Source organism: Rhipicephalus microplus, chromosome 2, assembly GCF_043290135.1.
Source record: "Rhipicephalus microplus isolate Deutch F79 chromosome 2, USDA_Rmic, whole genome shotgun sequence".
Taxonomy (NCBI): Eukaryota; Metazoa; Arthropoda; class Arachnida; order Ixodida; family Ixodidae; genus Rhipicephalus; species Rhipicephalus microplus.
The window spans coordinates 238122136-238147933 of record NC_134701.1 but is presented as its reverse complement, the minus strand read 5'-3'; the positions used below and the strand labels follow the sequence as shown (position 1 = coordinate 238147933).

Sequence of the window (25798 nt, the reverse complement as noted above, 5' to 3'; positions counted from 1 at the left end):
AGGGCGTCTTGAGCAGAAGTTGCATTTATCTCACCATAAAACCGCAATCATCTGTTTATAGTTTTATCTTAACGCCACAGTCCTCCACAATGTAGTTAATAAAAAGAAGAAACAATCGCAGACCCAGGACTGATCCGCGGGGGACATCCGAATCAAAAAGTAGCTTTTTGAGAAGTGTTCGGTAAAAACAACATATTGTTTTCGAGAACATGGGTATGCTTTTATCCATTGAAAAAGTTGTGGGTTTCGTATTACTTGTCAAAGTTTCATAAGTAAATTGGAATAAAAGAATAAAAGGCCTTCGCAAAGTCTATACAACAACAGAATCTATCTGTGACTGGTTATTTATGGCTACTGCGAAACCATAGTTTCAACCAATTATGTTGTGAAAAAGCCACGCCTGAAGCCAGGTTGAGCTGCTGAAAGTACTGAGTGTGACTCCGAAAAACAGGAAATGTGTATCATGTGTTCCAATAACTCGCAGATTGTATAAGTAAAAAATATTGGGCGATAATTAGAAACCAATTGTTTATCGATCCTATGTTTGTATAAAGGCTTAATTTTGGAAAATTCCCAATCCTCGGGCAGGACACCACTAGATAATGATTCATTAAAAATAGTTGTCAGAAATTGTGAGAGCCATTCAGCATATCTTTTTAAAAAGGCAGTTGGTGAGTCATCGAGTAAGCCACCAACTTAAACGAATGAAAGCAACTGCAAGTGTACCTGTTGCCTAAGGTAAAAGAGAGAGAGAGTAAAGAGGGAGGAAGGGCGCAGAGTAAAGGGAAGCTTCAATCATGACATCCAATCCTGGCACTTGGTCAGTTAAGGGAATTCGCACGCAGACAACGCGTATCGCATTGCCTCCTTGAACATCACGTCTTAAAATTCTGGGAACGAAGAAGGGCAGCAACAGAATCCGACTTTGTCATTACGTGCGCATCATACACTCAGCGGTGTGAGGAAGTTCGTTAATAAGAAGAACAAAAATGGCGGAGTACTTGGAACGAAAGCATTTGCCATTTTTTACTCCTTTAAGAGATGAATGAGAGACCAGAAGACTATTAGGTGTTAAGTGTCCAATGAAAGTGGGAAAACGGACTCGTATTGGATGTGGTTGGATTGCACTTATACCAGAACACCGACATCTGACGCGGCAAACGCGTAACCGAAGAAAAATCTGCTTTTTTTTGTTGCTACGCAAGTGTGTTGGCATTGATGCTTTCGGCATTCCAAATGACGTAATGGCGATGCGATGTTGTCGTACTGGCCATATACGGTATTTCATCGAGCAGTGTTAAAGCCCACGCATGCTCAATTCGCTGTTCAATCGTTAGGCTGGCTCACTGCCAACAGCTTAAACTTCCTCATGCAGGCTTTTACAGTCGGGCTTCACTTGACTGCTTTCGGCTAACGTCTTCGTCCACCATAAGTCGTCTGGTGTTGATTATGCTGCCGGTGGGGCACGGTGGAGAACTGACAGCGGTAAACTCCCAGCCTGTAGCCGAGTGTGGCGAAACGTGCGGGGGCGACGCTGGCACGAGGCGTGTGCCTGAGTGTCACTGTGTCTGCCACCCAGCCGACCTCGGCCTTCCTCATAGAACGAACGAGTCTGACCTGCTTCGGTTATGAGGCCTCTTTTGTGAGGGGACACCGCTTTATTTTTTTTCCCATGGAAAGCAAAACCTTCACGCTGATATTCTTTAATTGTTATTTCATTTATCATCAGACATTTTGTGCAGTTTAGGCTTCGAACATAGTCAACCGTGCTGCTTTTTAGGTGTGAATCGTCAAATACCTTCTTTTTCTTCTCATCTCACGGCTTATTCCCATTGTAGGGGATTGACCGAGTAGTAGGTGTTATTTTTCAGTATTTTATTTAGTGTATTACAAGTATGAGGTAAAATTCCTAAGATAACAAATTTGAATGGCACCAATGAGTAAGAATTATTGGTAATGAAATATTGAAAGAATGAAAAATTTAGTTAGTTATCCTCTTAGACTTACTAAAGAATTCCTCAATGAAAAAAAAAACATGCCTGTGACTGTGGCCTAGAGTTACTTAATGCGGTCTATCTTCATATGCCAAGTATTACACAATTTTTGACATTTTGAATTCAGATTGTTTCCTCGGTAAGTATCAAGTGCGCGCATTTGCAGCACATTTCATTTGAAACATATTTTATATAGAAGGCTTCTCGGCTCTTCGCCATGCCATGCACAGAACGGTGAGTGATGGGCCCATTTGCTGTAGAGGGTAGGTGACATGACTGTGATATTATCATCACCATCACAAACCCTCCAGCCAGACATTCAAGTGTCACGCTGATTCTTTGAGAAGCGTATTCACGCTTGTTGCGGTAAGTATTGCCTCTTATTCTTTTCCCATGGCGATCATGATATGAAAGTAATGAGCAGTAGTTTCGCACTGATAGCAAAAGAGCGAAATCAGCTATGTGTTATCTCCTGCGATGCTTAGCTGGGGCACTGAAGCAAAGCATCCATAACGGCTACTTTTAAGCTAAACGGATGTCACTATCAATGTTTTATCACTCCTGTAACTGTGTAGCGCTAACACTTATTAAGTACGAATGTTTAGGCGTTGTTTTCGTAACAGATAGCGACATGCACAAGGTGCTTCAGCTCTCATAACTGTTGTTTCGTCGTCTAGCACCATGATGGTTCATTCACAGCACAGTGTTACCATACACCGCTGGCTGGGGACCCTCTACCACAACAATTATAAAAAATGTTTCCTGGTCAAAGAAATTTCTATTTGTTCGTAAAAAAGTCCAAGTGTACTTGTCCTACAGAGAATGAAAGAGAACGTTTGCTTATTCATTTCGATTCCACTTACGTACACGTTCCTCCTCCATTTATTTTAGGCCATTTCAATTTCTTCCATAATTACCGAGTTAAAAACGAAAAAAAAAAAACCCACGCTTTCCATCCCCTGAATGTCCACTTCATTCGTTTGGTTCTTCGTTATACATAACACTTAACAAGACAGCATGGAACACTAAACGGCTGTTAGGTAACTACCTCAAACGACCAATGTGAGTTTGCTTGAGTTATGTGGTGCCTTATAGGCATTGTGAAATTATCATTTTTGTGTTTTGGAATCTGTTCGAACGAAGGGCGGCTCGCTTAATGTTTCAGCCAGCACTGAGAGCTTTTTCAATTTTGAACAGCTTGAGTTTGCCATAATCTAACCGCTTTTTCTCGGCTTCGGACACACTGCATCGTCAAATCATCCTGCCACGTTTCGAACACTCTTGTACGAACACGAAGTCACCGTAAACTAATTATTGCACACTGTTAAATTAATTGCAGCTGAATGCAATGTTCCGCGCTTTGCTTATGTTTTAACTGATTTGCTTGCACGGCCTAGTATCCTCTAATACAACTTTAGTTTTGCACGTGGACAACATTAGCTCGGAACTCTCTAAAGTTTGGCGCTCTTTCTAAATCCCTCGATCGTTTTTGGACACACCTGGTAACGTGTTAGTTTGCTTGAATATTTATTGATTACTTGTTTTGCACTTGTTCGGCCAATTAAAGGCTCTGGTAGGTTTCTATGGGCAACGAAGGCTGCCCCTGCAGTAGCTTTAAGTTGGGTGCAGCGTGAGCAAATAAATCAAAAATTGTTAGGTAAATAAATACATAAATAAATTGCAACCTAAAATGAGCCAGCGTGTATGTAATTCACCATAACACACAATGTAGATATGCGCAATCAACGCTAACCTCAATATGCGCAATCAACGCTCGCCTCAATATTGTCACACTGCCTTACTTCTGACCACCTTTGCTTCTGTGCGCAGCCATTTAAAGTCGGGCTTGCCTTGACTGCGTTCGGATTGCTTCGCCAACCACCATGGCTTCTCCCACCACGTCGGTGCTGTGCCGTCTGCTGATCATCGGGCTGCTGGTGTGGCACGGTGGAGTACTGACACCGGTGAACTGTCTAATCTCCAAGTGTGGCGAAATGTGCGGCACCTTCGCTGGATTCCCGTGCGTTCCCGAGTGCCACTGCGTCTACTATCCGCGCGACTTCGGCTTTTGCCTCCCGCACGGAGATAACGAGAGTGACCTGCCTCCATTGTGAGGCTTTTCTGCGTGGAGACGCTGTTCTTTCTCCCTTTTTCATTTTCTCTTTTTTCCGCTAAGATGAGTGAACTGTTTTTAATACGACAATTTACTTGCTATTTCCTACTCGCACTTCATGTATTTCACTTTTAGGGGCAAAGCTCTTTGAAGCGGCACCCATTCGTCCCTCGTAGTCGTAGTGTGTAACCAGTGTTACATTTGGACCTGCTAGGTCGTGCCGGTGGGAGATTTCTCCTTTACTTTGTTGAACAATAAAAAGTTAGCGGCGTGCGCGTTAACTAAAAGCCGAATGCTCCTGTCTCTCATTCCCCATTAGCAGCCACTGGCATGTACATTGAGCCCTATCTGACAAGAAAGGGTTGCTACGTTATACTCGTGGGTGTAACCTCCATAGAAAGGTTTAGCGAGCGTTCAGCCGCAGTGCCTTGAATACAATGAACTATTATATACCATGAACTCGAGGTGGTTAAAGGTGGGAAGTAGATAGGAAGTAAAGTAGTGGGAAGTAGACGAGCAAGCAAGATGCCCAGACTGCCCAGGGACGATATCAAGGTAATATTTCGACCGAGGGACGGGCTGAATATAAAGAGCACGTGTGGTGCGAGTCTTGATGAGGCGATGCGCAACGGAGCAGGAGTGGGTGACGACGAGATGATCACGATCTGCTCCAACCCCACCCAAAATCATTTGGTGATAAGCACACCGGAGGAAAGCACAGCGACGAAAATCGCCAAGATGAAGGTTTTGACTATCAACGGAAAGAGGTACGAAACGAACGCATATGTTTCAGTGCCTGAGAGTATGGCAAAAGAAATCATGCGCAATGTAACTCTTAAATATAATCAAGATCAGCTCGTGGAAGCACTGGTGAACACAAGAAACCCCTCTCTATAACGTATGCGAAGAGGCTCGGTAGTACGACCAACGTGATACTGCTCTATGAAGGAAACCGAGTTCCTTCGTGAGTTTACTTCAACAGCGTTATGATAAGAGTATCTCTGTACTTCTGCAAGGAATGTGGCAGGCTCGGCCACAGACCTGACGTGTGCCCAAGACCAGATATCAAACTGTGCCCAATTTGTGGATTAAAGAACCCCATCAATGGACACGAGTGTACGCCCCAGTGCCGAATATGTGCTGAGGCGCACCCAACGGCTGAACGGATGTGCAAGGCCAAATACAAGGTGCCGCACGTAGTGAAGCAGAGAAGGTGGAAGGCCAGGTTCAGAGACTTTCAAGAGCGAACCCCGTCACCATCGGACAGCAATGCTGGTGTGGTGGAAGGAGGCCGCCCTAGTCGCTCGAGATCCAGAACCCGCTCCCAACAGCTCATTGGTCGTTCAAACAGATCCGGATCCCCCTCGCCGGTAAAAAGACGGAGCAAAAGTCGTAGTACGAGCAGAAGTCGGAGTCGGAGGAGAAGCCGCAGCAAGAACCGACACCACCCCCCAACAAGACATAAGAGGGGCCACACCTGGCGGGAAACAGAAAGGGCCGCGCAACATCACCTGGCGTGACATAGTCACGGGAACAAAGGCGGACACCGCACAGGGGCACCCTCCCTCCGGCCGCCCGCGGGCAGCCGCCGACCCCGGCCTGGCAGCGAGGATGGAGAAGATGGAGAAAGAGAATAGGGAGCTTAGACAAGAGTTGGCCAAGGCCGGAAAGCAGAATGAAAAATCAACGCGGAAAATTGAGGAGCTACAACAGACACTGAACGAAATCCTCGTGCGAATGGGAGGACACCCCGCAGAGACACCATCCTCTGGTGCCTCCTCGTCCCATGGAGCTGCCGATGAACGCGACACAACTTTAGCAGTAGGAGACGGGGACACGGAGGGAGGTGAATATGAAGCGCCGGTGGCGGTGGGCTTTAAGCGTAAGAGCCCAAGCGATTCTCAACATTTTGAAGGCGCTGAAAATCACACGCATGAACCGAAGCGGGCACGACCGGCAGGCCGAAAGATAGACGTGATTGAAGAAATGGTAGACAAACTAACCAACAAGACAGAGCGACTGTTTGAGACGCTCCATATTCGGCTGAACGAGTGCCCCGCCGCGGTGGTCTAGTGGCTAAGGTACCCGGCTGCTGACCCGTAGGTCGCGGGTTCGAATCCCGGATGCGGCGGCTGCATTTCCGATGGAGGCGGGAATGTTGTAGGCTCGTGTGCTTAGATTTGGGTGCACGTTAAATAACCCCAGGTGGTCGAAATTTCCGGAGCCCTCCACTACGGCGTCTCTCATAATCATATAGTAGTTTTGGGACGTTAAACCCCACATATCAATCAAATCGGCTGAACGAGTCTGACGCCGAAGGGAACGCACAGTATGCCGCGGTCAATAACCAACTTGCGGCCGTGAATAAGCGCATCGAATATCTGGAACGCGAGACGGCGCAGTTGCAGCAACAGGGACAAGGCCACGACGAATTGGGAGGGGACGCTTCGACCATTCTCAACAGTAGCAGCAGTGTCAACACCACCCACACTGAAAAAGGAGAGACGCACGGACAGTCGCGTTCCCCCAACGCCTTTGAATAGCAACCATGGCTGCGTCCCGCAAGTTTGTCGGCAGACGCACCGTCTTGCAATGGAACTGTAGGGGCTTCAAAAACAAAAAAAGCTACAATGGTGCAATATATGAAAACTCTCTCGAAAAGCAAACTTCCCGACGTGATTGCTTTGCAAGAACCTTTCGACCGGGCTCAGCTATATACCGGGCTATGTGACATGTGGCTCTCCGTGTGAATGCACGTGGAAGGACATAAAGGTGTGTACCCTAGTTAAGAGAGGGACGGCCTTTATCGGCAATTCACTTGATATCAGCGAGGAGTCGGACATATTCTCTCTCGAGCGTTCACAGAGAGCAGACGTGTTGCCCGGTGCTCCCGATTCTGCGAGAGACGCTACCGCGTCAGCCCGCGAGAGACGCGACCGCGTTCCGCGCAGTGCTCCTCGCGTTCCTGGACTCTCATACCCGTTCGAGTCTTGTCAAGGAGAGTAATCTTTACAGATTATGCCCTTGGATCCCTGCCACCGCTTTCGGTGACCTGAGCCCTGTGACAGCGTCCTCTGCTCCTGCGCGTCGCTGGGGCAGCTGTCATCCCGACTACCATGGCAGAGCAGTCTCCTCCATTCTCGGCTACGCCATTGGAACGCCCGTCGCGTTCCCTGGTTCCCACATCGTCACACAGACGCTCAGCGAGCGTCGCGTGCACCCACGTGCTGTGGAACCTCATCTCCAGTGCCAAAGCGGTGCGGTTGCATCATGAACAGGCACAGAAACTGTGCAGAGTCGTCAGCGAGAAACCGACATCACTTCGCCTACCGGTGCTTGCTGCCGACGTCGAGACAACTGCAAGGGGCCTGACGTCCTCGGCGGCCTCCAGCCCTACCACTAGCATCACAGCATCTTCGACCACTGTAGCGGCGCATCATACAGCCCAACTCGAAGATGCCGGGTCAATTCTGTGCGTGAACGTCACCGATCCGCAGAACGTACCACTGCCGTTAGACGTGGAACCTGATATTGCAGACATGGACACTACGTCAACGCGAAAGCGCTCGCGTCCTAGCGAGTCGGGCAGCGACGATGAGGGTGGCTCGCGGAAGATGCACGCAGTAGCGCCTGAACGTGCCACAGTTGCGTGTCTTACCCCAACGTCAAATGATGCGGTTGCCCACGAAGACGCCGTCACTCACGCAACTGACGAAACCAGCCAGTCTGAGTTTCAGACCGTCCTCTCCAAGTCTAAGAAGCGCCGACAGCGAGCCTCGACATCTCAAGGACCCGCTGCCCACACTGGTCCTCGTCCCGTCACTGAATCGACGGCTATGCTTGCCCACGTTGCTCCAGGGACTTCTAATGCGCCCACTGCGACTCAGACCGCTCCTGCAGGGGTACGCGCCACTGAACACACCATGCCGGCTTCTGCTTCATCGTCGCTAGACTCGGGCACTATTCTTTTTCGACCAGCAAACGCCAGCGCTTCCTTTCACCGCACCTCTCGTCTTGCCATTGCGCAAGCTCTCTCTGCGCTGCCCGGAGTCAAGGAGGTGCGAGTAAACACGAAAAAGAACATCGTGGCAGCAGACGCATCTACACCAGAATGGATGAATCGCCTACTAGCAACATCGGAGCTCGCAGGAATACCCGTGACTGCCCGCCTCCCTGCTGACCGTTCACAAAGCAGTGGCGTGGTGCAAGGCGTCGATGGCGACTATACCGACGAAGCCCTCCTGGCCGCCGTGACGTCCGATGTGCCGGTGATTGCAGCCAGGCGACAAGGGACATCACTAGTCTTGCGGTTCGCCTCTCCCGTGCCTCCCACCCGGGTCCGCCTTTTTCGCATGGTGTTCGAAGTGAGGCCATCCCGACCTCGCCCGCTTCAGTGCCGGCGGTGCGGACGCTATGGGCATATCGCCGTCACTTGCCGAGGACCAGAGCGGTGCCTGCGATGTGGTGGCCACCATGGGAAAGACGCCAACTGCACCAACAAATTAAGATGCCTGCACTGCGGCAGGCCACATTCAGCTGATTCCGCAGACTGTCAGCTCTGGCAAAGAGAGCGGCGCCTGGCCACCATCAAGGCGTCAGCTCCCACCTACCTGCCTCACCGCGAGGCTCAAGCAGTCTTGCGGACAAGCCCTAGTGTAACTGATAGTCCTCAGCTGAAGCAGACCATGGGCAAGAGCTATGCTGCCGCAGTGGGATCACCATCCAAGATGACGGTCAGCTCGACCCATCCAGGCCAGACAGGCGTACAACAACGGGGCCCTTCGGCTGGTCTCAAGCACCCAGACTCTACCACGACTCGTCCACCCGCGAAGGTACCTTCCCAGCCCCGTGTGGACCAGGAAAATGCAAACCTGAGGCTCCTGTTAAGAGCAGTTGCGGACCTGCTGCCTCCTGAAAACCAGCTGCGCTCCATCTGCCTTCAGGCAGGTGGCGCGCACCCTCATAGCAGCCACCATGGCTGACACTCATCCGCATGCTGCAGAGAACCACCGCCGCCGCCGCCCGTGTGTGCTTCAATGGAACGCTCACTCGTTGCGGCGGCGGCATGCAGACCTCTCCTCACATCTCCTGCAGAGCGAGTATGATGTGCTTGCTTTGCAGGAAGTGTACGTAGCAGCGACCGACTTGCGACTTCCCGGATACATCGGTTACCAAAGTATCACGTCGTGTACTCTAGACACGTGCCAGGACGCGCCGTGCATAGCGAGTGCACATCCCCAGGGACGACCACGTTGTGCAGTGTACGTGCGACGAGAACTACCACATGTGCACATAAACGTGGCTGATGTCACTGGAGGGGCTCTTGAGTGTTGTGCCGTGACGGTGCGGCTTCGCGGTGTGGACACGACAGTGGCCTCTGTGTATGTGCGACCTGGACAGCGGTGGGACGCCTCCATGCTGTTACAGCTCACGGCTAAATTCGGAAGAGACTACCTCATATGTGGGGACATGAATGCTCATCACACCATGTGGGGGAGTAGCACCTGCTCCTCTCGAGGAAGGGATCTGGTGGACGTTATCCATCAACTGGGCCTACAAGTTTTGAACACCGGATCCTTCACTTTCGTCCGCAGAACAGCACGACCGTCATGCTCCGCCATTGACGTCACCTTGGCCAGTGAAGGGGACCGGTACGATTGGGCAGTGGAGCCTGACTCCTGGGGTTCAGACCACCTGCCGATCGTCATCTCACCTGTGGGCGGAAAGATCCCAAGGAGGAGGCTGTGTAGTACGATCGATTGGCGGGCTTTTCGAAGGCAGCTTCGAGACGTCCCAGAGGATCAGGATTTCCTGAATCTGGTAGCAGTGGCAGCGCAGGCGGCAACTATCCAGACCAGGGTGCCAGAGCACCATCCTGTGCCAGACCTCCATCACTTGAACTTACGGGCTGCGAGGCGCAGGGCTGAGAGAAGGTACCTAAAATCCCATGACCCAGCTCAACGTACACTCTTCAATCGTGTGGATGCGGTATGTCGGCGACATGCCAACCGTCGCAGGCGGCAAAGCTGGCAAGGCATCTGCCTCTCCCTGAGTCAGGCAAGAGGTGGCGCAAAAGCATGGCGACTTCTACGATCCCTCGTCACTGGACCAATGGTGCGGCAACCCGTCATTGCGGTGGCCATCTACTTGGGCATTAGTGAAAAAGAACTGGCAGAGCGACTGGCCGATCGCTTCACAGAACTCCCACCAGCCAATCCTTCAGCCCTCATCGCCACGCCTGCTCCCAAGCCACCGCAAGGTCATCACCCTGCCTGGACGGCCAGCCAGATCGCATCTCTGTGTCAGGATCCTATTTTCGAACACGAACTGAACGTTGCTCTAGCCAGAACCAAGCGCCGCAGCTCCCCTGGTGCCGACGGCATCACATACCAGATGCTGCGCAACCTGGATATGGCCTCACGACGACACCTGTTGAGGACTTTTAATGAAATATGGCAGAGCGGCAACCTACCTGAAGCCTGGCTGACCGCTGTTGTGGTGCCGATCCGGAAACCTCGCCGCCCTTGTGCCGCCATTACGTCCTACAGACCCGTTTCTCTCACCTCTGCTGCCTGCAAGCTCATGGAAGCCATAGCACTGGCACGCCTAAATTGGATTGCGGGGGCAAAGGATTTCCTACCAGAACAGCAGACGGGCTTCCGACGCCACCGATGCACAGCAGACTCGATCGCGGACGTCGTCTCTACCTTGGAGGAGGCCAAGAGCAACGGCGAAGTGGCCCTCCTCGTCCTGCTGGATGTACAGAGCGCTTTTGACAGCTTGCCTCACATAGCGATAGAGAGTGCTTTGGACACACTCGGCATCGTGAGCTGCCTACGTACCTTTATCAGTGCCTTTCTGGCAAAACGCACCCTCCGGGTTAGAGTACGACGCGCGCTCAGCGATCCACGGCCAGTGACAGCAGGCGTTCCACAAGGTTCCGTCCTGAGCCCCTTTTTGTTCAACCTGGTGCTAGCGGGGCTGCCGACCGCGATGCCCGCAGACAAGCGTTACCCCACGCAGTGCTCCTTGTACGCAGACGATGTGGCACTGTGGGTTAAGGGGCCTAGGCAAAACTTCACGGCCATAAGGCGTTCCCTGCAGCGCTCCTTGGATGCCGTCGCCTCTTTCTTCAAGGCAATCGGACTGAACGTGTCGCCCACGAAGACGGAGGCACTGCTGGTTCACCCCAGAGCCACTGCGCGGAGGGCCGTCCGAAGGCTTGTGCTAGGTGACCGACCTATCCCGTGGAGCGATGCAGTGACGTACCTGGGGCTAAGGATCGACCACCGCCTTACCTGGATACCAGCCGTTAAGCTCGCCGTCTTCAAGGCCACCAGGGTCGAGACTGCCGTAAGCAAACTGCTCAGCAGGGGCCAAGGGTGCACCTCACGGCTGGCTCTAAGACTCTACGAAGGGGCTGCAACGACAGCGCAAACTTATGCACTGCCCTTGGTGCAGCTGGCGCCTCACCGCAAGGAGCAACTGGAGCGGCAACATCGCATGGCAATTCGGCGCTTCATGGGACTTTCCCGTCAGTCACCCATAGCTGCAACCCTGGCGGAGGCCCAGACCTGGCCTCTGTCACTCTTGATGCTACGACAGGCGCTGCATCACGTGGATCGCCTTCACAGGGCCCTCGGGGGCGCTGCCCTCCTTCGGAGACTGCGGAGCCGACCAGCGTCACGGATGGCACAGATCTGCGCTCTCTATGAAGAGCTGATCCCCGATCCCCCCAGTCCAATCCAACCCCCTCCACCACATCAGCAGCCTCTGGACGTACAATTAACTCTGGACAACCTCAGAAAAAGGCGCACACCGGCATGCGAGCTCCATCAGGCAGCCGTGGCGAAACTTCATGAAAGACTTAAGGGGCAGCTCCTGGTATTCACGGACGGGTCCGTTCGGGACAGCCCCCATTCGGCCGCGGCTGCCTGCGTCATACCATCGACTGGGACAACCATCCGCTGCCGACTTCCCTTTCACGCCAGCTCCACTGCAGCTGAATTGGCCGGCCTTCACTTGGCAGCCGACCACCTTGCTGCCACGTTACCCCAGTTGCCTGTGGCGATTCTGTGCGACTCCCGACCAGCCCTACAAGCGCTGCTCCAACCAGACCAAGCAGGCATAACTGTGGCGTTGCTGCACGCAAAACTGACCGCCATCAAAGAGAGTGGTGTGCGCCTGTCCCTCCACTGGCTTCCCTCGCACGTTGGAATAGCTGGCAACGAGGAGGCTGACGCCGCCGCTAAGGCAGCACACCACTACGACACGCCAGTCACTAAGGCGGTAACCCAGTCGGATTACTCACGGCAGCGTCTGCGGAAGCTCTTACCAACGGCCCACCCTGACACACGGGTGTCAAGCGGCAAACCTCCACCATCCCTTCCGGAGACCGGCCTGGACAGATGCGAGCGGCGGTTGTTGCTTCGCCTGCGTACTGGCAGCGTCTGGCCTGCGGCACGCATGTATTCCGCGGGTCGCTCTTCATCGCCAGCGTGCCGAAGGTGCGGTGATGACGAAACGCTGCAGCATATTGTTTGCTCCTGCCCTGACCTGGCCACTGAGCGTTGCACACTGGTAAGCCGCTATCGTCTGCTTGGACTACCTGCCGAAACAATGGAAGACATACTTTTTCCCGCGCGCTCGAAGACGAAAGCCCTTCGAGCCTTCCTCGAGTTCTGTGCTTGCGCGGACCTCGCCGCCTTATAGACGAACTCTTTTCATTCGCACTACTGACTGTACTGACAAGACGTTCTCTTGCCATGCCATTCACTTTTTCTTTCCCTCCTCTCTTCTTCCTATCATCTTTACTTCCCCTTCCCCGATCCCTAAAGGCGCTGAGCCGTGCCCCCGCGACGGGAGGCAGAAAATAGCGTCCTTTTTATCTCTTCCTCTATCATTAACCTCTCTCTCTCTCTCTCTCTCTCGGACATAGACCACAACCTGATTGAAGTCGTGCCCTGCATTGGAAACCGGAAGACCGGCCTATTCATGCTTAACGTGTACAGCCCCCCTTCAAAAAGGGGCTTCATGTACAACTTTGGCACCCTTTTTCGCGAAGCGATAGTGAAGGCCGCCTCCAGTTCCCTCTTAATCTGCGGAGACTTCAATGCACCACACACGCAATGGGGATATGGAGCTGACTCGCCCAAAGGGAAGAGGCTAGCCGAACTGATGGACTTGGCTTGGTTCTACTCAATGAACCGGCATCACATACCCGGATTGGACAGGGCGTGTGCCGCGACACGTCCCCTGATCTCTCCATTTGGTCAGACGCGGGAGCGATCACCTGGTCGAACACCTTTGAGGATCTGGGGAGCGATCACAGAGTCCTGTGCAAGACAAGGGGAGATGTTAGAGGCAAAATAGACGGCTGCCAAAAAGCTAGAGTCGTGGACTGGGACAAGTTTTGAGACCGAGGAGAACGAGAGAAGCAGGAAGGGCCGATCGAGGATATCGGGGAATGGTGCAGGGAACTACTCGCGGACGTAGAGAAAGCTACAAAAGAAATAGAATGGCCAGACAGGCAAAAGGAGCCTGAAGGTGGCGACAGGCCCTGCGGAAGCGTCGACGACAGCGTTCCCGAGCCGTCCAGGGTGGACAGCCGGCTTGCGCATCTTGTAGAGGCCACGAAATCTGTGCAGCGAAGAGCGAATCAGCAGAAACTGAACAGGAAGATACGCAAGAAGATTGCCGAGATCAACCGAGAGATTGAGGCCCACTGCGTTCGATTGTGCGAACAGAAATGGCAGGAGCTGTGCGATACGATGGACGGAAACATGAGTGCAAGGCGCACATGGAAGATTCTCAGGAACCTGCTGGATCCAACCAGCACGAGAACGGCGACTCGTGTCCAGATGACCAAGCTGCGACACAAGTACAAAGACGACCCGCAGGCCTTCGTGGAGGAGATCATCCAGGCGCACCTCACTCGCCCGGCAGGCGAGAGTCACATGGAATACTGTGGGGCTTCCAACGAGGAACTAGACACGGAACTTACCATGCAGGAAATTAGAGCAGTCCTCCAGCTACTGAAGACTAAATCGGCACCCGGTCCTGACCAGATAACGAACCGCATTCTGAGGAACCTGAATTATGACGCCATCAAGAAGCTACGTCAGTATATCAATGCATGCTGGAAGGAAGGCCGTATTCCACAAGAATGGAAGACAGCGGATGTCATACTAATAGCCAAGCCAGGTAAACCGCTTGAGGTTCGAAATATGAGGACGATATCTTTGACGTCCTGCGTAGGGAAAGTCATGGAGCACGCCTGCCTCAACAAGGTGATGACGATTCTCGAGAAGCGGGATGCCTTCGGCACTCACACATCGGCTTCCGCAGAGGACTTTCGACGCAGGATGCTATGCTGCAAATCAAGAACAGGTCATTAACGCACCAAGCACGCACGTGCGCGCCCTGCTCGGGTTAGACATCAAAAGTGCCTTTGATACAGTAAAACATGCTGCCATATTGGACAAGATCAGCCAACTAGGTCTTGGTTCAAGGTTCCACCGGCACGTCAGCAGCTTCCTGACCAGACGCAAGGCGACGGTGAAGGTTGACGGTGCCCCACCATCAACAGTTGACATGGGGGGTGCGGTACGCCACAGGGCTCCGTGCTCTCTCGTATGCTTTTCAACCTCATCATGATCGGACTACCCGACCGTCTCGACGCAATAGAGGGAATCAATCACACGATCTACGCAGACGACGTGACCGTGTGGACCACAGCGAATACGGACGTCGGTGAAATGCAAGAGAAAACGCAGCAGGCCGACCGGGCCATGGAGCGGCGCCTCGAAGGCACGGGACTCGTCTGCTCTCCCGATAAATCGGAAATACTCCTGCATAGACCACGCAAAAAAGGACCTCACCCGCAGGCTGTACTGGACGCCTGCCGCTTGGGCATCCGCGTCATGACGAAGGAGGGGACCCAAATACCAACGGTGTCCAAAATACAAGTGATCAGCCTGTGGCTGGAAGAGAACGGTGCGAACCACGAGCTGGTAGCACGACTGCAAAAGAAAGTGGCCGCCGCAACGCACCTTGTGCGTCGGGTAGCGAAAAAAAGAAATGGCAGCATATCCACGGAGTGAATGATGGAGAGTGGGGCGAAGCATTCGTCCGTCTATGCGTCCATCTGTGTGACTGTCCATGCGTCTGTTCGTGCGCCCGTCCCTGCGTGCGTTCATGCCTCCGCCCCTGCGTCCGTTCATGCGTCCATCCATGCATCTGTCTGTGTGTCCGTTCGTCCATCTATTCAACACTCCAAGTCCCACCATCTTGCATATTTTTATCATATATTCCCCATATAAAAGCACCGCCATTCAGTGGACATTCCAAGGACTAAACGAGAGGTGGCACACGCACACTTTCTTACGGCTTGCGCTTCGGGTCTACTTCCCACCTTCAACCACCTTGAGTTCATGGTATATACCAGTTCACTGTATTCATGGCACTGCGGCTCAATGCTCGCTAAACCTTTCTAAAACCAAGGAGGTTACGCCCAGCGAGTATAACGTAGCAACCTTTTCCTGTCAGATAGTGCTCAATGTACATGCCAATGGCTGCTAATGGGGATCGCAGCGTGCGCGTTGACTAAAAGCCGAATGCTCCTGTCTCTCATTCTCCATTAGCAGCCATTGGCATGTTTATTGAGCACTATTTTTTATTGTTAAAGAACGCACAGATGAAATCTCTCACCGGCACCACCTTGGAGGTCAAATGTTATACCTATTTCGGGTATGTGCCACTGGTGGTTACGTACTACTGCGAGGGACGCACAAGCCACGCGATAAGAAGCTTCGCCCCTAAAAAGAAAAGGGCTAAAGGAGCACAATGTGACGAAGTTAATACATGTGTATGCGCTGAGCCACATAGCGTATGTCGTCGCGTATGCCTACTGGAACAGAAGCGAAACCGAGAAGCTGAACACGGCGATTCGTCGAGCGTTCAAGGTAGCCCTGGGTGTGCCCCAGTACACGGAAACCCGTAAGCTTCTGGAGCTGGGTGCGCACAACACCCTCGACGAGATAGCAGAAGCGCAGAGGATCGAGCAGCTCGAGAGGTTGTCTGGCACAAGAACGGGAAGACGCATTCTCGATCTGCTTGGGATACGATATCACGAGGCGCGTGGACTGAAGGAAGCATTGCTACCGGAATTCAGGAACGCCATACAGACAGGAAACATCCCCAAGAACATGCACCCCGTTCACGACTTGCAACGACGCAAATGCAGAGCTGAAGCAATCCTGAAGGCGCATGGAAGCCAAGAGGGTGTCCTCTTCGTCGAGGCGGCCAGGTATCCACTGTCAGCCGGCGGCGGCGGCGATGGGGGACGGTCGGAACCCCCGCCGCTACCCGTGAACGAGCGAAGCGAAGTCGAGGCGCTAACACTACCACCACTGCTACTGCTACGGCAACAACGACTGCAGCGACAGCGGCAACATCAACAGCGAGTCCGGTCAGCGGCAGAGGGACCTGCTTTATCTATGGCGGTCCTGGATACAACAGGAAAGGTTCGGGTCACGGCATCAGCACAGCTGCCATCATCCGAAGCTGCAGAGGAAATGGCCATAGCCTTAGCGGTACTCCACAGCGGTGCAGACGACAGCCTGATTATTAGCGATTCTAAATCAGCGATTCGGAGCTATATTAAAGGCTGGGTGTCCGAGGAGGTGGCGCGCATGCTTAACGCCAGAGCTGGGGACTTCGCGTCAGGCAAGATTACTGACAAGGCCCTCAAGTGGTTTCCCGCTCACATGGGGGACAGCGGAACTATCAACAACAACAGCCGTAAAACTAGCAGCAATAACGCCAACAGCCAAAGACTAACCAGCATCCCACCCAACCATAACGAGCGCGCCCACCTCGTCGCGGGGCAACTTACCCGCCGCGACACAGCCACCAAAGGAGCAGCCGCCACCGTGGTTGCGAGGAGCTCCGGCCGAGGCACGGTGGTGGCCACGGGCATTGGCAATGCCGAAATTACCACCCCCACCACGTCCGTCGCTGCAGCAACTGAAGTTGGTGCAGAAGAGGCGAGACAACAGAGGTGCGCCGACTGCTATGGAGAAGAATTTCCTGCCACGTACCACGACGTGCTTGCGCACTATAGGAAAGACCGGAAGAAATTTCCGCAACCCCTCGTGCAGGTCGCAGGCGGTGGACCTGAGAAGGCTGCAGACGGGCACGTTCACCAACCCCTACCATCTGCACCGCTTATGGTCTACGCTGCACGCGTCGCCTGGCTGCCCGTGGTGCGCGCACGAACGGGCCGATATGGCACATATACTTTGGCAATGCGAAAGAGATGAAGATAGGCCACGAGAAAGGATGACGTCAACTGAGGGACCCACCAAAATGGGGCACCTTGCTGAGCGATGGCAAGCCGCCCATCTCACGAGGCCCTCGAAGACCAGGTGTGGGCCGTCCAGTGGGCCAGGGCCGTCGCCGAGGACCTCAAAAGATGTTCCTCGAACGATGTGTCCCTGGCAGCCTAGCTTCGGGCACAGCAACAACCGTTGGGCAAACAAAGTTTATTCAACTCAACTCAATGTAAATGCCGTCGAAAGATCATAGTCCTGCGTCTAGAGAGAGTTAACAAAACGTTTATTTGATGTTCTGCGCAAGAAAATCGGTCAATGGTATTCTGCAGGCACTGCGTTAGAGTGCTTCGAGCGTGTGGCGGAGGCGAACGACCGCATCTAGGCAGGTTAGACACAAGTGCCATCTGGCAGTTCTCTTCGAAAACGAAGGCGTGCAGCCCACGGAGAAAGATGTGCGCCAGTCTCGGAGGGGATTAAGTGTAGAACGCAAAGTGACGGGCAGGTACCACCACCGTGACGTCGTAGCAAAGCGTTGTAAACAACTTTTAAGGCATCGCGTTGCACTGTTAGCGCAGCGCGATTAAATGCAACATTCCTTAGAGTTACTTGTGTGTACCTCTTCTAGTATAAAGGCAGACATAGAAAACATCGAAGCGTTGTGGCGCTTCAGATACGCGCGATAATTGCTTTTTAATTGACAATCGCGCAACTATGAACGCTAAATCTTGAGCAATATTGCTGGGCGCTGCGGATGGGGTTGGCCGTTTGAAGCCGTTTGAGGTATTGTTAGGGCGGACAAACAGACAAATATACAGACAGACCAAAAGTTTTCCGTCGAAGGTCCCCAAAAAAGACTATCGTCTTTAAAAGACTATTGCCTTTAAAAAGAAAGAAGCAAGTGAAAATATAAATAGAAAGGAAAAAAGTTGCTAGAAGACGAGAAATAAATTGAAATAAAGAGAAAATAACAGAAAAACTGGAAAAGGGAAGAAGAAAAAAACCGAAGAAAACAAAGAAGATTGCCCCCCCCCCCCACCCACTTCCTTCAGGTTGGGCACTGCACACCAAAGCCGGCTTCATTTTTTTTATAACTTAACAAACTGCGGGACCTCATCTCCCTAATCACCTTTTTTTTCAAGTTCTTTACTGCCGTCAATCTTCCTTTTTCAAACATTTCTTAGTATTTTAGATTCAGGCGTTTTCATCGTTAAGTCATGAGTTGGGCGGATTTATAGCCCACTCTGTTCGGAATAAAAGTTGTTTATAATGTTTTCCTGCTCTTCTTCAACGAGGGGGCGTTTGATTACAACTCATTTACTGCAGTGGGTATGCTACACGATCAAGGGATATCATCATCACCATCTCCAACCATACGGCTCAATTGCCACAATAATTCTTTGAGGGGCTTATTCACGCCAGTCGCGGTAAGAACTTTCCTTTTTTTTCCTTCGCGATTCTGACGAAAGTGTCAGAACCCTCGCAGAATCCTCGAACGAGCCTATAATCTGCTGTGTGTTAGCTCTCATCGTCCGCTAGTATTGTGGCGTTGGCTTCAATATTTGCCACCACCGTGCTATAAGACAAAACTTGGGCAAGCCTGCAGTTTGGCGCGCTTTGTGTTGCACAAATTATCCTAGCCATTGATTGATTGATATGGGGGGTGTAATGTCGCAAAACCACCATACGATTATGAGAGACGCCGTAGTGGAGGGCTGCGGAAATTTCGACCACCTGGGGTTCTTTAACGTGCACCCAAATCTGAACACACGGGCCTACAACATTTCCGCCTCGATCGGAAATGCAGCGGCACAATCCGGGATTCGATCCCGCGACCTGCGGGTCAGCAGCTGAGTACCTTAGCCACTAGACCACCGTGGCGGGGCAATTACTCTAACCAGCGTGCGTGAAAGGTTATGCTTATTGCAAACATACAGCGTAACATATAAAGGAGCCCTGACGGTTCGGAGACTTCGCAAGAAGGATAGTTTCCGTTTAGTTGGTAAGGTTGTGTGAAATGGTAAATCTCTCCTCTGGCCGAAGTCGGGCAACGACCGTATTTACTTTGATTCTACTTTGAACATTTTACTTTGATTCTAATGTTTTTGTTCCTGAGCATCCACGAGCCAGTTCTACCACAACGAACATATCCCGACAAATCAGCACAGTTCACCTGTGTTTCCGGATTCTGCGTGCTGATGAACATGAATGGCGGCAATTCCCGTAGGTCTCGCTGGAAGACAGGTCGCTAAACGTCGTTTACGTGCTGCACGAGCAATGGCAGATCTGATTTTATAGTACATCGGTAGTTGCTATATCATCGTGACGTCACACAATGATGACACGTCACTGAGAAGCCACCCCTCAATAACGGAACTGAAATTGTTTTTTTAAAGGTTGCCGTATGAAGAACAAATTCAATGCATTTCCAGGCACACCGCAATTTTCTTTTCAGGGTTCTCGATACCAGTGGTTTTATTAGGAGCAACAAATAAATACTTCAAATTAGCACCAGCACCCCTTTAAACACCCAGGCGAGAAGACCGTGTTCTCCTGATGGTATCTATATTGCTGCTCTTTCGGCACTATACTTGGTCTAACAATCAAATCAGTAAAGGCTTTATGAAATGCATCATAATCCCTACCCTCATTGAACATTCCTGTACAGTTATACCCCAGTTTAAAGTCGATAACGTGGACCTATGTAACCACCATCCGATTAAACGAACACTCATGCAAATAAGTGGAGTTCATTATTTTTAAGTATACCATGGAAGCAGCCTCTTGCAATTGACAGTAGGCCAGAATTATACAGGGGGGGGGGGGGGTGTAACTTGGGAATTCGCAGGCGTGTGCGACATCTACGCGAAAACAATTTAAACGACAGCAAAAGCAGCTGCAAGCGTACCTGTTGACGAAGATAAAATAAAGATGAAGAGGTAAAGAGATGCTTCTACCATGGCTCCGAATTCTAGCATCATGGTGAAATGCGCATGCAGACAGTGCACATCAGATTAACTACTTGAACATCACGTTTTAGAATTCTATGAAGGACAGCAAACGGATCCCGCTTAATCATCACGCGCGTATCACGCGTGCGCTCAGAGGCACGTGGTATTCCGTTAGTAAGAGGAGGAAAAGGAATGGCCGTGACGGAGGTACTTCGAAAGCACGTAGTTATTTTTCTCTTCTTTAAAGAGTAAATGAAAGACGAGAAGGCTTTTTAGGTGTTGAGTGACCCATCACTGTGGAACAAATTGGATTTCATATATGTCAGAACACTGACATCAGACTTGCCGAACGCGTTAACCGTGGTGATACCTACTTTCTTCAGTTATGCACGCCTTTAGGCAACGAGACTATTCGAGTTCTTGAATGACGCACTCGCGATTACGATATCGCCACTCTGCCCATATACGGTAACTCACCAAGCAGGCACGAATCACATGCGTGCTTAATACGCGTTTCTATCATTTCTCTGACTCACTACAGACCACCTACGCTTGCTCGTGCAGGGCTTTGCAGTCAGGCTTGACTTGACTGCGTTCATCTCGGTTCTCCGTCCACTATGGTTTCTCTCTCCAAGACATTGCTGAAATCTCTGCTAGTGGTCATGTGTCTTGCATGGCACAGTGGGGTGTTGACGCCAGTGGAGTCCCAAGACTACCTGGCCAAGTGCGGTGAAACGTGCGGCGGCGTCGCGTGGGTCATGTGCGTGGAGGAGTGCCGCTGCGTCCATTACAAAATGAGCGACTTCGGAGTCTGCATGACCGCAGACTACAACGGAATCTACCTGCCCGAAATAAATTTCACGCAAAAGAAGTAAACTTCGTATGCCGGCCCTCTTTTGCCCTTTTTTCATCCATCACCATGTGTTGAGTGTGGTTTACTCAGTGCCACCATTTCTTTAGTTTTTTTTGTCATGTATGCACATAATATAATCAAACACATGCGTAGGAAGAAACTTAAAGATGTAAAAAATGTGACACAAACACCTTAATTTGCACATTCATAAACTTAGCCCCGTATCTGCATGTTTCACTGCGAATTTCGTCGAAAAACGATAGTCTTGCGTGTGGACAGTGTGAACCAAACGTTTATTTGATGTTTTGCATGAGAAAAACGGTGAATTGTATTCTGGAAGCGGTGCGTTAGAGAGCCTCCATCTATGCAGCGAAGGCTAACGAGCGCATCAAGTAACGTCAAACGTGACAGCGCTTTCTGGCAGTTATGTTGGAAAACAAAACGCGCTCTGCGCGCCCGTCGTCGTTGTTGTTGTTGTTCTCCTATTGTTTGTGGCGCATACCCGTAGAAGGTGATGGGTAGGTGCCACTACCTTGTCGTCTTAGCAAACCGTTGGAACCACTTGCCTTTTTGAACATCGCGTTGCACTGTCAGCGCAGCGTGATAAACGCAACGGTCCCTAGAATTACTTGTGTGTGCCATAGCCTCCTATATTTTTTTGTGCCCGCGCATTAGCGCTAAATACATACGCGCCATCCGTCCCTTATAGTTTTGGCGCTCGCCGCCAGATGCCGCACCGATCCCATAATAACAGCAGACGACGCGACCTATGCACGCTTGCGTTTATGCGAAGTTCAGAAAAAGTGGGCGGAGAAACTTCACGAGCACAACCTCCAAAAGTTTTTTATGATGTCCCGGGGTCGAGCACTTGAGTTTGTCACGTTTCTGTAGTATTTGCGCGGCGTTGTAAACGGCAGCCTTCAGTGGCTGATTCATCTTTCTCGCTCTTGCGAGGAAAACTTCCGCGTAATTCTTTAGAGAATTTAGAACCATTACGAGCTCAGTTGACGGATACAGGAGTACACCTGGGTGGATATCTCCACATTCAATCAGAACATGCTCCGCCGTTTCCTTATCTTTCCCGCAGCATGTGCATTGTTCTTCTTCTTTACTGAATCTTGCTTTATAACTACGCGTTCTAAGGCAACCCGATCTCGCTTCAAACAGTAAAGCGCTTCCCCTTGAATTATCGTAAAATGCCTCCCTCCTTATTTCATTTTTGCCCTTTCGGTAGTTACTCAAAGCCGGTTTTTTCTCCATAGCTGCCATCCATTCTCTCGTTTTGCGCCTCGGCGCTCCGCCAGGAGCGCTCGCATCCCATAATAGCTCGGGGGACGGCGCTGAGGGACCGACCGCTCGGGCACAAAGTTATAGAGGAGGCTATGTGTGTGCCTGCTTATTATAAAGATACACACACAAAACATCGACGTATTGTTATAATGCCTCAGATAAGCGCAATAATTGCTTTACAATGCAGAGCATTGCTTAACGAACTTCGGTGTCTTTGAGCGTATCAATCAATCAATCAATCAATCAATCAATCAATCAATCAATCAATCAATCAATCAATCAATCAATCAATCAATCAATCAATCTATATATCTCGCCACCTACGACTTTTAGCTATCCTGGCGGTTTGTATAATGGTATCGATACCAAACTTCGCATGGCATAAAATGACTATGACGAGCATATTCATCTTGTCACAACATGAAAATCATGACACGTATGTCCTGAATGTCATGATTTCCATTTCATGGTCTTCTGCTCTTGCGGTGGTTTCGTTCACATGACATGTTGCGAAACTGGTATGATATGGCATGATTGCATGGCGAACACAAGTGACAGACCCCAACATGAAAATCATGACATGCGTGTCATGTAACAACATGACTACATGCCAGTCTCAAGATGCGCTTGCAGCCATTTCGCTAGCTTCGCATGTACCAAATTTGGTATTACGGTGCGTGAATGGATGAAGAAGGTACGTGACTGGTGCAAACATGATAATGAGGTGCGTGTCATGTAACAACATGTCTACATGCCACGCTAATGATGCAGTCTCGGCCATTTGGCTAGCTTAACATATACAAAATTCAGTATTACGTGACGTGAACGGATGACTTAGGTAAATGACACATCCAAACATGATAATCACGACATGCGTGTCATGTGACGACATGACTACATGCCACACTCATGATGCGCTCGCGGCCGTTTAACTATCTTTACATATGCCGAATTTGGTATTACGTGACGTCAATGGATGACGAAGGTATATGACAGGTGCAAACATAATAATCATGAGATGCGTGCCATGTGAGAACATGTCTACATGCCACAGTCAAGGCGCCAATACATTTAGACATGACGCAGTGCGCTGCTCACCGGCGTTCATTTTGTCGCGTCACGCCGGTGTTGCCACGTCAGGCGCTGGTCCTGCCATATACTCGCAGGTGCGCGCCGCATTGCTTTGACGCATGCGCGTTTCCGCGCGTCCAGCGTCCCTCCGTCACGAAAAGAGGGAGACGCAGTGTTTTCTGGGTAACGCATTGGCATAGAGTAATGTTACTTCGTGACATCGGCGCGAAATTGAGCATGTCGTATTTCGCACCGGTTGCCGTCACGCCACGCCGACGGACGCTGGTCGCGCCTGGCGTCAGACTATAGAGCGCTAGCGTTTTGCTAAAGTAGCTTCGCTGCGCCATACGTGCGCGCGCGTCAACGCTAGATGGGAGTATATTCGGCCCTTCATGATGCGCTCGCGGCCGTTTTGCTAGCTCCACATATTACAAATTTGGTGTTACGTGTTGTCAAAGGATAACGAAATATATGACTAGTGCAAACAAGATAATCCTGACAAGCGTGTCATGTAAGAACATGATGGCATACCACGCTCATAGCGTGCTCGTGGCCGTTTCGCTAGCTCCACCTATACTAAATTTGGTATCACGTGACGTTAATAGGTGACGAAGGTAAACGACACATTCAAACATTATAATCCAGACACGGAAGTCATGTACGGCATCATTTACCTCTACCTCGCAACATTTTGCCGATTTTAAAGTGACATAACGTTTCTCAATCGTGCTTAGCATATCATCGATTCCAACTCTACTTGGGATCTACCAATTTTTTTTATTTAGGGACCTTACATATACTAGTAGGCGCGCGCCGCGTTGCGTTGACGCATGCGCGTTTCTGCGCATCCAACGACCCTCCGTCTCAAAAAGAGGCAGACGCAGTGCTGTCTGGGCACCGACTCTGCGTGAAATGCAGCCTGTCGCATTTCGCGCCGGTTGCCGTTGGGCTGCGCCGACAGGCTGTGGTCGAGCCTGGCGTCAGACTATAGAGTGCTCGCGTTTCGCTAACGTAGCGTCGCTTTGCCCATCGTGCGCGCGCGTCAACGTTACGTTGGAGTATATTGGGCCCTTTATGATGCACTCGCGGGCGTTTGAATAGCTCCACATATGCCAAATTTGGTGTTACGTTACGTCGATGGATGACGAAGCTATATGACTGGCGCAAACATGACAATTATGAGACCCGTGTCATGTAACAACATGACAACATACCACGTTCACAGCATGCTCGCTGTCGTTTCCCTAGCTCCATATCTACTAAATCTGGCTTCACGTGACGTGAATAGATAGCGAAGGTAAACGGCACATCTAAACATGATAATCATAACACGGTAGTCGTGTACGGCATAATTTACCTCCACCTCATCATGTTGTGGTGATATTAAAGTGACATGAATGAATGAGTTGCAAAGAATGAATGAGTTGCAACGCTACTCATTCATTCTTCGCTTATAATCAATTCCAACTGCACAAGGGATCTGCTAATTTTTTTTCATTGGAAATCGCACAAGTACGAACGCTAAAACTTGAGCAGAAATTGGGGGACCCTTAAGGTTCGCCTTTAAGAGTTGAACACGATAGCGAATGCCGGCCCCTAGTCCACCCTTCAACCTCTAAGTGCATACTTATTCATATGTTTTGTTACATACACCCGCACGCACACAAACACGCACACAGTAGATTGGACCAGCGCGCGCTATTATCGCTGAATGGGCTCGTTTTCTTCGTGACACCTGTTGAACAGAATGCATTAAAGGGCCATGAAACACGTTTTCATCTAACCACGGAATGAATTTACTAGAAGAGCTTATTGCCTCACGAATTCAACACCACAAAAATTTCAAAAATCCGTGTAGTGCGAGTGGAGTTACAAAGGTTTGTTGCATGCTGCAAATGAATTATCTCTTCTATTGTCCCGACGAAAGTGCAGGAAGCTAAGCAGGGAGGGGTGGTAGGGCAAAAACAAACTACCGCGCCCTAAAACATTGAGCATTTTTTCTTCGAATGCACGTGCGCGACTTTCTCAGTATGATCGCGCGCGCACGTGTGGACAAGTAGTGGCCTCTCACGGCTACTCCAGAAACTTGATTTTTCGGTCACATGCGCACACGATTTTTCGCTCACAATCAACGGGGACGACGCCGGCGGCGGGTTTTCTACCGCATGATCTCTTTAACGCTATCGCGTTTAAAC

General features: G+C 50.9%; 1 protein-coding gene across 1 annotated transcript in view; it reads right to left on the bottom strand.

Moving 5' to 3' along the window:
* nompC (no mechanoreceptor potential C) overlaps positions 1 to 25798 on the bottom strand; it is a 149440-nt gene that overhangs the window by 86794 nt on the left and 36848 nt on the right. The window lies entirely within an intron of this gene.